The sequence below is a fragment of the Desmodus rotundus genome, chromosome 5 (genome assembly GCF_022682495.2).
Source record: "Desmodus rotundus isolate HL8 chromosome 5, HLdesRot8A.1, whole genome shotgun sequence".
NCBI classification, from domain to species: domain Eukaryota; kingdom Metazoa; phylum Chordata; class Mammalia; order Chiroptera; family Phyllostomidae; genus Desmodus; species Desmodus rotundus.
In genome coordinates this window covers 154,341,353-154,353,679 of record NC_071391.1, presented here as the reverse complement: position 1 = coordinate 154,353,679, position 12,327 = coordinate 154,341,353, and the positions used below count along the sequence as shown (strand labels likewise).

Here is a 12,327-nt window from a genome sequence, read left to right as displayed (position 1 = left end):
GTAGGATTGGGGCCCTGGAATGACGAAAACTAATTGCGATGTGCAGACTTCTCCGGGGTAGAAGGGCAGATAAGCAGCCTCTTGTCCGATCACCTGCGGTTTTGAGGGTGGAATATTGAAGTGGAAATGCCTAGAGTGAGCATCAGTCATTTTTTTGTCTCCTAGAATTCCTTCCTTGTGGGCTGCCCCTACCCAGTACCGTCCAGTACGTGGTTTTGACGGGGTTGTTTGTCAGCAGTGACGCTGTGCCATCTACCCCCAACACGGAGTTTGATGTTTGCTCTTGGCTTGGCCAGCAACGCTTTTTGTCCCAGGAATTGAACTTTGAGCTGAGACATACGGGCACAGAAGGTGGTGAGGCTATCTGATCTGAAAGCAGTGCCACAGCAGACAGCTCATGTGTTCCTGCTTCCAAGGTTCCTGGAGCTGCTTTGGTTCCCGAGACAGATGAGACAGACGATACAACAGATCCTTTTATTCTTTGACCTGTCCGATATCCTTCCAATCAATTATTTTTTGCTTAAGTAGCCAGAGTCTATTTCCACAGTTTTCAACTGAAGAACTGATACAGCATCAGACCCTCAACCTGCAAGGTTTAGAAACTCTATTCTATTAGTTCATCCAGGAATTACTGTGCTACATAGAATTAGCATTGTCCAAAGTGGCAGGAATTTGATATATAAACCATGACATTAATTGATTACTTTATTCTAGAAAGTATTCTTAGTCTAAAAGCAAAAGCAATCATTTTGCAGAAGGCATTCATTTAACATTTATTTACGAAGGCCTGACTGTTAGGCACTACGGTTAGCGAAGAAAAATGAAACTGGATGTTTTCAAATGATTTTCAAACCCTTCCAATCGTGTCTTGATGTGCTCTCCTTCTTAACTCTGGTTGTATAGCATACTTAATTGCTTTTACTAAAATACCACTCTGTTGTCCCTACTCAGATACCCTTCAGTGATCCCTCATCATCTACACGTTGTCCAGAATGCTGCCATCTCTTCGCGTCACCCTCCCCGTCCCTAGACAGGGCTTCCATAAAGCTCTTACACTACGTTCTGGGGTCTCAGGGAGTGGCTCCGGGTGCTGCTCTGCCTCAGCACCTCTAGGGTCGCCTGGCTACCTCACAAGCAGTTCTGCCTCTCTGATTCACTTATCTTGATCCCGGTCATGCCCCCACATGCTTTCCCTTGACTTGCCTCCTCCATGCACTTTGCAATTCCACCAGCCCATCTTCCCTCCCCGCCTACTCTGCTTCAACTCCCACAACCAGGCAGGAGTCTTATCTGAGGTCTCCTAGTTCCAGAAGGGAGTTAGGACAAGGATCAAGCCCTAAGGTCTAAGGCTGGCATTCAAACCTCTCTAAAGTGCAGTGGAATTTCTTTTTCTTTGCAGAATATGCCACTCTAGCTGGATTAACTATTTTCTCTCTCGTGATAGAAAATGAAGCATTTCCAACTCTGTGCTTTTGCCCACATTGTTCTCTCTCCCAGGAATCTCGCTGCTTCTTCCTTACCTGTCTGAATCTGAGCCATTGAGAACTCCATAAATGCCCCTGCAGATCCCTTAGTATTCCCCCCACTCCCCGCCTCCGCCCCCACACGTCCTCCAGCTTTGCTAGTTCCTTTGCCAGACACCTCTTATCTCTAATACCAGTTTTCAAGTATAACAGTTTTGAAGATAGTGACTGTGTCTTAGACTTTTTAATAGACTATCAGTTAAAAATTCTGGGCCGAGGTCTTGCTTAGTGGAGGGAACTTTCCTGGACATTTGGGGAATACAAAGAAATATGACTTTGGTCCTGCCTTCAAATAATCGCAGCCTAGTTGAGGATACTGTTGCTGTAACCCTCGTGCCTCAGGCCTTTAGTAAGAACCTCTTTGTATCAGTCTGCTCCACCTGCCAGAACGAAATACACAGACCAGGCGGCTTAAACCAGCGGTTCCCCAACCTTTTTGGCACCAGGGACTGGTTTTGTGGGAGACAGTTTTTCCACAGACCAGGGGGTGGCCAGGGATGGTTTCGGGATGATTCAAGTACATTACATTTATCGTGCACTTCATTTCTATTGTTATTACATTATAATATATAATGAAATAATTATACAACTCGCCACATGCTAGGGTTAGCATGTGGGCTTACCAAAACTGTGGCTGAGACAAGTACGCAGTGCGGGAAAGAGGCAGAGGCAGAAGTGGTAAATAAAATAATGAGCAGGCCACGCACGGACTAAAGTAAGTGTCAGAGTCTGACTTAAAGCCTGCCACCAGATGCAGCTTAATTGTCACCGGCCACTCGCTGATAGGGTTTTGATATGAGTCTGCCAGCAATTGATTTATGATGGTCTCTGTGCGGTCAACCCTCCCTGCTAATGAAAATCTGTATTTGCAGTCGCTCCCCAGCCCTAGCATCACCGCCTCAGCTCCATCTCAGCTCCACCTCAGATCATCAGGCATTAGATTCTCATAAGGAGCTGCAACCGAGGTCCCTCGCACACACAGTTCATGGTAGAGTTTGCGATCCTGTAGAATCTGATGCTGCTGCTGGATCTGACAGGAGGCGGAGCTCAGGCAGTATTGCGAGTGACGGGGAGTGGCTGTAAATACAGATGAAGCTTCACTGGCTTCTCTGGCGCTCACCTCCTGCTGTGTGGCCCAGTTCCTAACAGGCCTCAGACCTGTACGGGTCTGTGGCCGGAGGGGTTGGGGACCTCTAGCTTAAACAACAGAAATGTATTTTCTCACAGTTCTGGAGCCTGGAAGTCCAAGGTCATGATGCCAGCAGGTTTGGTACTTTTATGGGGCCTCTGTCCTTGGCTTCTCACTGTCCTCACATGGTTTCTTCTCTGTGCGTGAGGGCGTCCCCGGTGTCTCTTTTCTTGTTTTTTTTATTTCTCCATTACAGGTGACATACAATATTATATTAGTTTTAGGTGTACAACATAGTGATTAGACATTTCTTTATACCTTATGAAGTACTCACCCCGATAATTCCAGTGCCCTTCCGACACCAGGCATAGTTATTACAGTATTATTGACAATATTCCCTATGCTGTAGTTTACATCCCCATGGCTATTTTTATAACTGCCAACTTGTGTTTCTTAATCCCTTCACCTGGTGTCTTTTTGTGTGGTCAAATTTCTTCTTCTTATAAGGACAGTCAGATTGGATGAGGGCCCGCCCTTACAGCCTCATTTTAACAATCATCTCTTTAAAGACCGTTCCCCAAATACAGTCACGTTCTGAGGTCCTGGGGGTTAGGATTTCAACACAAGATTTTGGGGGAGGGCTGCAGTTCAGCCCATATCCCGGTTGAATGATTGGTTAGTTATAATCCTGTGCAATCAGTTCCACCTTCCACAGGAGGCTGAACAGTTGTGGCAATTGCCTATGGGTTGTTGGCTAACACATTCCTGCATTTTTTGAGGCATTCCATCAGATATGCTACTTTGGTTTTCTATTGCAAAACACAGTGTAAGACACAGGGACATCCTTATTTCCTTAAGCAGTGACAAAATTCTATCATTTCTGTATTTGGTTTTCTGTCTTTCAAAATTAGAGGTGGATGTCTACTTGACCCACAAGAAAATTCAGGGGATTGTAATTGTATCTCTTAGTATTACACTCAGTCTGTTACTTCTTCAAGCTTGGTTTTCTACCATTGGCCCTCCATGCCATAAAATTTTCTTTGAGTCTTTTCTATGATTAAATCTTGTCAAGAATCTGGTCTATTAGGTGCATGACGAGGGTGGGTGGCAGATATTGGGGATAATTATAGGCCAGTGAAGTTAATAGGCATACAGAGTAGGTAAGGGCAGGCCTCCTACAGGTGCGGCTGGCTCTGGAGTTAGGTGAGTGGAGGAACAGAGAGATGAAAGCAAGTGGCAGAGTTCAGGGATTGCTGAAGTCTGTAGGACAAAGTTGAGGGAACAGTGAGTAAAGTTCTGCTTTATTGGATGGAGAAGCATGAGGCTAAGAATTTGCAGGCTCTGAAAGCATGCGATATTGCTTTGCATACTCTCTGTTCCACCCGGCAGAATGGCCTTTTCAAAACTTAGTACTGTTGGCCTCTGAGCTGTCCCAATAGTCAGCATACAGAGGTGTGGCCACACGGGTGGCTTAGGGGCTGGTCTGTTGGGTTCTGTGTCATACCACTTGTTAAATATTTTGAATATCATTCCTTTGCATATGTATAATCTATCTGTCATTTTTGGTAAAATTTCTGTCAAGGGCACCAGCTACTTTGCTACTCAGTATCCTCATATAAAGATTTATATGATGAATTTCACTTGGCATTCAGAAATCAGGATGATAAATACCTACCCCGATGCCATAATGTACAGTTCCAATTAACTTCGGCACTGAAGTCACCACAACTGTCAGTTTCTCTGCATGGCAGTGACTACTGACAATTTGTCTTGGTTTCCTGGATGTCATCCAGTACACTGGCCAAAGAGGCCAAAGCAGGCATCTATGTTGTATTTCAACCTCCTCCTTGCCTCTTTTTTTTCTTCTTTAATTTGGACCTAAGCTTTTGCTACTGAGCACAAAAGTGCAGCTTTGGCAGGTTCCCTTATCATCCATCCATTCATTCATTCCTCTAACAAATATTATAGAGTTCCTACTATGTGCCAGGTACTGGCCACAATAGTGAGCAAATCCTGACTTGGTCCTTGTCCTTGTGGAGTTTAGAGTCAAATAAATAGGTAAGGGCAGAATAAGCCAGGAAATCATGTTCCCACTATGGCTTTAATCTCATCCCTGTCTGCATCCTCTAAACCTTGCTTGGTTCATTATTTTCCTTTTTTTTACAATTTCAGTCTTTTCTAATAAATTATCTTACGCTCTGCCCACCAACATGCTCATATCTCCCTTCAACTGAAGTGGTTGTCTTCTTGTCTTCATTTAAGTTCTTGATTATCATCTTCTCTCCCCATCAACAGACTTCGCAAGCCAGCTGGCCTTGACCTCCCACTGCCTACTCACTTCTTAACCACTTGCAATCCTGCTTCCACCCATACTTCTCTGGGTAGCTAAGTGATTTTACTGCTCTGGGTGTTACCTCTGGTTGATTAACTAACTGAGGGTTCTTCTTCCTTTCCATGCTAACAGCAAACAGCAGGTAAGCAAGTGCCTTGAAATCTGTAAAACTGGGTCCTTGAAAGCCTCCCCCCAGACTCATCCCAGCAAAAATGGCCTGTGTAGGAAGCCACTAGCTATTTGACCTTCTTCCTGATATAATTACACACACCAAAGTCTCTGATATCTGCGATTGTAGAGAACAAAGATTCTCAGTGAGTAGGAAAGTAGTAGTCACTCAGAGAAGGAGGCTATTATGACACTTTACAGCTGCAGTATGTCCTTAGGGGACACTGCATCCTGTTAAGTGTGCAGCTGGCTTTATCTGTGCCTATTCTTCCAGCCTGATGAATGGCTGGGCAGATTGTTACCTTCTCGGTTTGAGCTAGTTTTTGCTTTTTTATGGGCAAACACTATACTAAGTGCTTTGCATACATTCGTTCATTCAATCTTTGCAACAATCCTTTGCTAGCATCCTATTTACTGATGAGGACACTGAGGCTTGGAGGTGTTTCAAGTGGTTGGTTCAAAGTCACATAGCTAGTAAGTAAGTGGCAGAGCATTTCAAACCCAGGTCTGCCCAGCTCGAAACCTAATCTTCTTAATGTTTATACTTCAAGCAAATGTAGAAATTAAAGACTCTTCAAAGGAAAACTGACGAACTTCATTTGTGAGGAGGTGGCAGGCTCATGCATTGCAGGTAGGACCATAGATTAGAACAGTATTTCTGGAAGTCAGTTTGGCAAATATGAAGGGAAATAAAAAAGCATGTACCCTTTGAGCCAGCAATTAATCTTTTAGGAATTTAATGCAAGAAAATATTTTTCAAATTGTGCACAGAGGCATGCTTTAGAATTACAGAATTTTTTTTCACAAAAAATAAACACACAAAAAATAAAACAGAAACAATGTAAACATTTTCCAGTAAGGGATTAGTTAATTAAACGATTAAAGAGCTACACAATGCAAGAGTATTCAGCCATCTGAATGATGAAAATATATTGTACAGTAAAAGATACCAGGTTATCAATGAGCACATATAGTGTGACTCTTATCATGGAAAACTGGATACCTTACTGCATTTATATGTGCAAACATACAAATGTGTGGAAAGGACATTATGCTCAGTGAAATAAGTTGCAAAATACAAACACTCTATGATGCCACTTACATTAGTTAAAACCACAGGCAGAAAGTATAATGGTGCTTGCCAGAGGCTGGGGGAACAAGAGTGCAGGGAGTTATTGTTTAGAGGTTCAGTTTTTCCAGATGAGCAGAGTTACGAAGATGGATGACAGCGACAGCTGCACAACAATGAGAAAGTATTTAATACCACTGAACTGGACACTTAAAATGGTGAAGCTGCTAAATATTACCTTATGTGTATTTTAACACACACAAATAGAAAAAAAGTGGGTTGATAATTTTTTGGCAAGTGATTACGATTTGTCGAAAAAGAAGAAAAAGTCAAAGGGTTTTACTTAAGAGTTTCACTTAAGAAGGAGTCTCATCCTGGAAAAGGAGTTCTTTCTTTAGCACCTATGGATGGTTATGGCGATAAAAGTAACGCCGTAACTTTCACTCATTATTCAACAAAATCTCAGCACTGCATGTCCTAAGGATGTGTTCAAGTTAATTGGCCCTGAGCTGCAGGTGTTGGGGTGGGGAAGGGGGATTGCTGGAAGGAGATGCAGGTATTATTAACAGTTGAAGCCTGGAAACAAACCAAAGCAATCTAAGTGAGAGGAAAGGAGGGGAAAAAATAAAACCTTGAGGACTCCAACATTTTATGGCTTTGTAAAAAAGCAGAAGCCAAGGAAAGTGCCAGCAAAGGTCAGGTCAGTAAATAGGTAGAGAAAGGAGAATGATGTAGAAGGCAGGAGAGTTTCGTTTGGAGGAGTTAGCAGTAGCAAGCGCGGCAGAAAAAACACGCTATGGGAGGACCTAAGTGTCCACGGTGTTTGGCAATCTGCATTCACTAGTTTGTAGCCCGGGGGGCGGGGGCGGGGGCGGGCTCCCTTGCAGGCGCTTTTCCACAGGCTGGGTTGGACTCGAGTGGGAGGCAGGTCCTACAGAAGGGGAGTGAACCGGCTCTTATGGGGGTGGGGACTCCGCAGGTGGCTAGAGGTCTTGCTAAACCAGGTGAGGGCAAGCACTAATGAAATGCACCTAGGGTCCCAGTAACAAGGTGTTTTTTGTTTGTTTGTTTTTGTTTTTTTTAACAGAATGACTGCATAAATGAATGAATATGTGAATGAAGGTGGGGTGTGGGCTAGAGGTTGTGCAATGCGAAGGGCAGAAAGAGGACGCTGATCGGGGTATGGCCGCGAATGGTGGCAGGAGGGGAGTACCTGCCCCGGGAAGAACCTGCCCACCGCCTCGCAGAGGGGCCAGGGAGGTTGGTGTCTGCCTTCGAGGCAGAGTCAGATTTCAGTTAGAAGGTGGACTGAAGAAGGGTTTAGGATTTACAGAGGTTGCTTTAGGGCAGAAAACGCCGCAAGAGAAAACCGCGGAAAGGGCTGGGGGTCCGTAGCCACAGGACAGGACTGAGTAGGGGACGGCGGCCGACGGGGACTGCGGGTGCGGGAAAGCACAGATGTCCACTTCACGAAGCGCCGCGCGGCCAGTGACTCAGTCACCCTCGGGACAAGCCTTTGGAATGGGGGATGCTTTCCAGATAAAGCCATCATGGCTCAGAAAGCCTGTGCAGCAGCTGTTTGATTCCTGTGCTGACAAGGCACACTCAACTTTTGGAAGAAGTAGCTCTTCCATTGCAGAATTAAAAAAAAAACCAAAAAAAACCCCGTAGACAGGAAGCAAGGTGTGGACCCCGTTGAGGGAAAACTCTGTCAATGTTAGACATTTAGGGCAATTCACAGAATTGCAGAGCTAGACGTGTCAGTCAGATCTTTTCATCTGGAAAACGAAGGGGGCAGATGATCTTTCTTTCCCCTTGTCTAACAGCCTGTGAAATGATCTCGACAACCACCTCCCAATTTTACAGAATAAAAAACGAGGCCCGCGGGACGTGGCTCGCTCAAAGTGAGGCAACAAACGAGTGGAGGGCCGGGCCCAGGACCGCCTCCTCCCCGGCCTCTCGCCGCTCCGTAACCTTCTCGGAAAGATAAGAGCAGCGGCAGGCGGCAGGCCCGGCGGCCTAGCCGCACGCATCCCGGGGTTCCAGGCCGCTTCCCGGCAGCAGTCGGAGGAACGCCCCGAGGGGAGGGCAAGAGTGAGGGCCTCCTTTCCCACACTTCGTTAGGACGCGGGCGGGGGCGGCAGCGCCGGCAGCTCTCCGGGGCCTGCGGCCGGCAGAGGGCGCGGGGCGACTCCTCGCTCTGTCGCCCGGCCAGTTGGGAGCGCGCCGACCCACGCGCGCCGTCGGAGCTTGCGGGCACCGGGTCGCCGGGGCCGGACCGGGCAGAGAGAGCCGGGGCAGCGCGGCGGGCGGGGCGGGGCGGGGCGGCGGGGAGCGGGCGGGGCGGGGCGGGGCGCGGAGGGGGCGGGGCCGCGAGCGGGGGGCGGTGGCGGCGGCGGCAGCGGCGGCGGCGGCGGCGGAGGAGGAGGAGAACATGGCGGCCGCGGAGAGCGGCTGAAATGCCTGTTCTTTAGATCAGGCGAGCAGGAGTCTGACGCGATTAGCTCAGCCCTCCCCTCCGACGGCTGGACCGCGGCCTTGAGCGCCTCGGCAGCTCTGTTCCCTGCTGCTCCCTCGAGCGGAGCCTGTGCCTGGTTCGTTCTGCATCCCCCTGCGGGGGGACCCCTGCTCCGGAGGAGGGGGCCAGAGAGCCGCGGCGGCGGCGGCGGGCTCCCGGCCCGTGGAGCGGCGGAGGCCGCGGCGCTGCCGCCACGGTCGCGGGCGAGCGCGGCGCCCGTCAGCGCGGCCCAGAAGCGGCGACGGCAGGTGAGTGGCGGGCGGCGGGCGCCTAGCCTCCCGGTGGGTGCAGCTGTCATGAGCCGCGCGGCCGCCGAGGCCCTAGGGGGCGGGGAGCAGCTGGCGCCCCTCCACCCCCCGCTCTCCTTTCTCTCCGTTCTGCTCCCCCTCCCACTTTCCCCGAGTTCTCCCTCGGCCTCGCGCGGCTGGAGGGGGCGGAGGTCGCAGCTGTCACGGGCACCAGCTGGGGGCTGCGCCCGCGGAGGGAAATTGCTGCAGCAGCGACTTCTCTGCCCCCTTTCGCAGTTGCCCTAGTTAGCGCGGACAGGGCGAGCATCCGCGGAGGGCGCGCGAGGCTCGCGGCAGCCGGCCGGGCGTGGGGAGCGGCGCCCCGAGCCCGCCGGCGCTCCCCGCCGCCGAGAGGGGGAGCCGGAAGTCGGCGCGGGCGCCCCTCGGCCCCGGCGAGCGCGGTGACCTTGGCCGGCGGGTTAACCTCTCGGAGTCTCGCTTGCCGGGACTGCGAAATGGGGATGACCACGAGGAGCCTTTCTGTAAGCGCAGCCTTCGACGGCGCTTCTAGTTTACCCCGGCTCAGTGGCCGTTTCATTCTCCCGACGAGGGGTGTCGGAGGCAGAGATGGGATGGACAAGTGAGATTTTCCTGTTAGGGCTAGGGTTTGGTCCCCTTCCCAGGATTCTGCGGAAAGGACCTAGGAAAGGAGAGCAAATGTGTTGATTGGACGATTGGGAGGTGCGGTAGTTAATGGTCAGCGACAGAACTCTTGGAAGAGAAATGGAGAAACCGGGCACCAGGGTCCCTAGCCCTTGCTATCCAACTATGTGTTTTCCCCCTCTTGTTTTATTTATTTATTTATTTTAAAGCAGTCGTTCCCATGGGCTAGACGCTGTCTGGGCTGACGATCTTAGAGGGAGACGGAGGGTTTGACAATAAAGCCTGTGTGTGTGACAAGGACGTCCACGGTGCTGTGGCTGCAGAGTTTGGTGGGGAGGAAAACTTTAGGCAGAAGGATTTTTTAGCCTCTCATGCTTGGCACTGCTTCATTGTACAGGCCTTGAAGAGGCAGGTGTCCTTGTGGAGGTGACATTTTTTCTTTTAAGACAGTGAATTTTTTAAAGCCGTGGATGATGATGGTGGATGAAGGGCTCTTGAATGAATTGCAGCCCCTCCACCCTCTGTGGATGCCCAGAGTAATCTCTGTGGCGATGCTTTGTAAGGGCTGAGGCTTACACTTCAGCGATTAAGACATCAAGTGTCTGTGTAAAACACTGCTGGGGGAAGCCTAGATTATACTGGGCTGTTGTAAGGTTGGACTTCAAGGGTTAAATTTGTTTGAGGTGTTGTCTTCTCTTCTGGAATTGGTTGGAGGTTAGTCTCAAAAAAAAAAAAAAGTTGGCCAAAGGGGCCTCTCAGTTTATTTCACAGAAACTGTGATGTAGTAGGAAGGGGGTCAGATTTCTTCATGTTGAGCATAATGTGAAAAGAAAGTATTTGCTTGGGTCTTTTGGCTCCTCAACTAGGAATAGTTTTGGGTTAAAGGTAGCAGTGGGGTGTGATTCAGCTTAATAAATGGACTTCCTTGAACTGTTAGTTATAAACGAAATACAGTTGGAAGTGTATCTATTTTATCCCCTGTACTTTGTGGAAAGGTCTAATTTGGTTTTATGAACTCGTCTCTGAAATGTTGTCTTTTCACTTGTTATTTAGACTTTATGCTTTGGGAACTGTGGACCAAAAGAGGGGCCTGAATAGGGAATATGTGGTTTGGAGAGAATACGCAGGGGTGCTGCTTAATAAGAACAGGTGTTTGGCTTGATTTTTACGGACATTTTGCACTGCTATTTTATTACATTTATTTAACTCACAATGAAGTTTGATTTTGAAGGTGCAAAACTTGAATTTTGCATACTATATAGTTAATCTCTTCCTCATTTCTTTCTGAGAAAATCGGTAGGATTGTATCTAATAAATTACTTTTTGTGTGCTTTAAGCCAAGGGCGTATTTTAGATCTGCATTTTGGCGTAAGTGGTTTTATTGAAAAAAAGTGCCTGATGGAACTAATGGTGATTGTTCCACTTAAACTGGGATTATATAGACAATGCATTTTTCTCCCTCTTTCTGCCAACATTTGTTTTTCTTTCTCCCTCAATCCCAGGGTTTCATTTCTAGAAATCTGGGCTGGAAAGAGAAGCAGCAGTTTGTATAATCCTAAGACTTTGCTTATGCCAGGAAGCTGTGAGGGTAGCATGAAGTGGGTGTGATACAAAGATACTGCTACTACTTAAGACATTTAACTGCTAAGGGAATCTAGGGTCAAACTTTAAATTGTGTTGAATTTCCTGTTTTCTGTGTATGTGTTCATCTTTTGGTGGGCAGATGATTGGGTTGCTATGGTGCTGACTGGTATATCTTGTGAAAGCAATGGCAAAATTTCATACTTTTCCTCTATAGGGAAGGGTGGTAAACAAGCCTAAATAATTTAAAGATGTTCCCAGGATGGAATGTTCCCTGCATGTACTCTTGATCCTGTTAATCCAGTGATTGGTCTTCACCAGGGCTAAATATTGAGTAAGTGGTGAGGGTGGTGTGGAGGTGCTGAAAGGTGGAGTGGGGGAGAGAGGATATTGGACAGTCTTTTTTTTTTAACATTTCATTTATTTATTTTTAGAGAGAGAGGACGGGCGGGAGAGAGAGGGAGAGGGAGAGGGAAGGAGAGAAACATCCATGTGAGAAACATAGATCGGTTGCCTCTTGCACATGCCCTGACTGGGGATCAAACCTGCAACCCAGGCAAGTGCCCTGACCTGGAATCCAACCAGCAGCCTCTGGGGTTTCTTTGGGGGACGACACCCAGCCAGCTGAGCCACACCAATCAGGGTTGGGCATTCTTTGAAAATCTTTTCTCTATTGTCCTATATATCAGAATATGATGTGTAATTGATTTTTAAAGAATATTTTAGCCCTTCCTTCTCTGTTGTCCTCAATTTTCCATACCTTCGCTAAAGAGATTATTACTTTTGTTCCTTACTTTAGTTTGTCTTTTTTGCCTCATTCTCCAAGGGGGCCACATTGTTCGAATATACAGCATATCTTACGGAGTAGGTTGGCTTTAAACTACACGGCCTACCATAGCCTTCATTTTAGGGCAGGAACAGGAAGTCACTAAAAGTACACACCCGAGTGGAACCCCCTCAGTCAGGGGATGTGGGAGATGCTCAGGATGCTCAGTATTGTCTTGGCAGTGACTTTTGCCTTCTACATAAGATGATCAGGAATTCTCAGAGGGCCAGCCAGTGCTTTCATGGCAGAAGTCCAGAAACGTGGTGGGCTCCTTTTTACATTCCCTGTAAG

At 47.9% G+C, this 12,327-nt stretch overlaps 1 protein-coding gene across 4 annotated transcripts in view; it reads left to right on the top strand.

Moving 5' to 3' along the window:
- Window positions 1–8,604: 8,604 nt before the first annotated feature.
- NCOA1 (nuclear receptor coactivator 1) overlaps window positions 8,605–12,327 on the top strand; it is a 200,655-nt gene continuing 196,932 nt past the window's right edge. For all 4 annotated transcript variants that reach the window (XM_053924357.1, XM_053924356.1, XM_053924360.2 and 1 more), the window contains exon 1: window positions 8,605–8,987. The gene's annotated coding sequence lies outside the window, so the exon portion shown is untranslated. The remainder of the gene's footprint in view (window positions 8,988–12,327) is intronic.